Consider the following 3,246-nt stretch of genomic DNA (forward strand, 5'->3'; position numbering starts at 1 on the left):
TCGATGGACATCTGTTTGAGGAGTTAGAGAGGCGTTAGAGTCGGTTATAGGATTTCAGAGTAAGGTAAGTCTCCTTTCTAACCTTGTGAAGGGGAAATTTAACTTGCAGGTATTATATGTCTTATGTGTTATATGCAGTGGGAGCTACGCATGTACGAGGTGACGAGTGTCTGTGCGTATGCTAGAATTCTTGATTATGTCTGGGTAGACTAAGATTCACACCATATTTTAAATGTACTATTGGAGTTATCCTTGCATGTTTAGTTACTTTATTTCGCATTACGACCTAAGATTAAACTTGCGTAGAGTAATGGACTCCCTATTTTAAAATTGGATGAGTTACTTGATTAGCCGTGGAAATTGTGGTTCCCTTACGAATTTCTCCCGCGTGGTGCGTATTCATCACAAAGTTTTCCTTAAACTTGATAACTCACATGTATATTCGTGAGTGGGGTTAAGGACCCGTTAAGCTTCTTAGCTTCTTGTTCTAATGGGATCGGGTTGTTCGCCTCGATAGGATATTGTAACACACTCTTATGGGATCTGGTCATTCGCCTCAGCAGGATTATGTACCACACTCTTATTCGCCTCGGCAGGATATTATTGTAATACACTCTTATGGGATCATATATCATATTCTTATGGGATCGGGCCGTTCGTCGCGGCCTTTCTTCAAAACACTATTATGGGATCGGGCCGTTCGCCGCGGCCTTTCTACAAAATACTATGATGGGATCGGGCTGTTCGCCTCGGCAACTTCATGATATACTCTTATGTGATCGGGTCATTCGCCTCATTAGAATAGTGCGTAATATTGACAAGAAGCCATTGTATCCGTGAGTTTTCCTTACTTGAGTTGTGATGACCTATCTTGCGAGGACCATATTATATATACTACATTTGGGGAGTGGCCGATATTTGAGGACTTGCGTTTACTATTCAGAGGAGGATCGGATCATTGTACATATACTTGTTTTCACTGTTTAATTACCATGCGTTATACTTGTTTACTTTCTATTGTACTTGATTTATTGGACCACTAGTAAGTGTCGGTATCGACCCCTCATCAGTATTTCTCCAAGGTTAGGCTAGATACTTACTAAGCACGCATTGATTTATGTACTCATACAATATTCTGCACTTATTGTACAAATATATACATTTCTGGTGGTCTTTTGGGTGCAAAGGCACAACCATTGCGGGGACTTTACGGTGAGTTGCATCCCATGTTAAGAATCGCGACATATGAATTCTCCATCATAATTATTTACATTATCCTGTCTGTCTTGTATTCCAGACAGATGTTGTATTATTATTGTACCTTCTAGTAGATACTCATGCACTTGTGACACCAGGTTTTGGGGGTTCCCAGTGGATGTTCAGTATTGTAGTTCACGTTACTATTATCATTTCACTTTGTGATTTATTTATATTCGGAAATTTGTAAAGAATAGCACGGGTTTCTATGGGTTCCAGATTTTACTCTATTAATTAATGGGATTCAAGATTTCAAAAATAATAAAATAAATAATTAAGTTGGTAGTTCACTGACAATTAAGTTGGTAGTTCACCGTTGGCTTGCTTAACGGCGATGTTGGGCGTCATGACGGTCTATAGTGGATTTTGGATCGTAACGTTATGTTAATCGATATTTATTATACAATCAATTTGAATATAATTTAGTGTGTGTAACAGTAAATTAGTATATCTTTGGATATAACATTTTATTAACTTTAAACGGCTATCATTATAACTATCAAAATCAGTTAAATTTTTGATAATTTTGAATTTGATTATTCCAGAATTGTACTGGAAGTGCTTGTTGAATTATGGGGGATACGTTGAATTTTATTCATCACGATGTGAGCGAAATATCCTTAATAACACTGTCCTTGACACGCCTCAAACTAATTCTTATTCTTCATAAATCAATATTTTTACAACAATAAGAAATGATGACCCGATACGAGTCTGCTCTCAAGTTCTGTCCACGAAGTCATTTTTGCAAAATCTTTTGAAACGAGAACAAAACTTAAACAGTGACATTTAAAGTTCTATTTATGCAATCACCCCAAATTCATATGCTTAGCTCTCACTGGGCCAAAATAAGAATGAATGCACCGGCCCGTATGGACAGTTATTTGTGGTATTGAGAAAATAAAAAGAAAATGTATATTAAATAAGGAATCTTACATAAATGTTTCTACTTATCAACCTCTAGTCGTTAATCACGGACTTATCAAAACTAGACAAGCACATATAAAAATTGAAAACCCAAATAAATAAGGTTCTTTCTCTCCAAGAATAACACGCAAAGATCTCCTTCCATATTTTTAAGCGTGATTACAACATTATGCAAGAGGGGAAAGAGAATTTCATGGATGAGATAGAAAATAAGGTGATGAAATACAAAAAAAAATAGCTATCCAAGATTCCAAAAATCTAAGCAAAAAGGGTCATTCTTCAATGGGTATGGTAGAAATTCATTGAAAACGTATAGATGAGTCAATATACAAATTATGAGAAAGATTGGAGGTGATTTGGACTGATTTGGCATCAAAATTCGTAGCTAAATCGAGTTTAAGAAAATTTCTGCGACACACATATCACCCGTATCACACACACAGGTATACAGGATATACATGTGATACACATTTGATACAATATGATACATATGTGATACATATTTGATGCATGGTGTGATACACATCAATTTTTTTTCATAATTCATTTTTTACTTCGAATTTTCAATTCACACCACCTCAAAACACCACCAAATCATCCCAAAACTGAGATTCAAGCTCCTTAAGATGCATCCAATCTATTCTAATAACACTCACTCAAAAAAAGTGAAGATTTGATCTTTTTTTTGCTACAAATAGCTAATTGGCTAATATTAGTAACATTTAGCTAATATTAGTAATATTAATAAATTGGTCAATTTTTGTAATAAACTACTTCTAAAGGGACATAGCTGGTACTTTCCCTATTAATACACGTTAGAAGGAGAGCTTGAACCTTCAACCTTGTCGGCGGTTTAGGATTTAGCTTTCAAGTTTTGGCCGCGAAGTCATTTTTGCAAAATCTTTTGGAATAGGAATAAAAATTAAATAGTGACGTTAAAAAAGATGAGAAAAGTATATTTTTAGCTCCTATATATATATATATATATATATATATATATATATATATATATATATATATATATATATATATATATATATATATATATATATATATATATAT

Source organism: Nicotiana attenuata, unplaced genomic scaffold (genome assembly GCF_001879085.1).
Source record: "Nicotiana attenuata strain UT unplaced genomic scaffold, NIATTr2, whole genome shotgun sequence".
In the NCBI taxonomy this organism is placed as follows: domain Eukaryota; kingdom Viridiplantae; phylum Streptophyta; class Magnoliopsida; order Solanales; family Solanaceae; genus Nicotiana; species Nicotiana attenuata.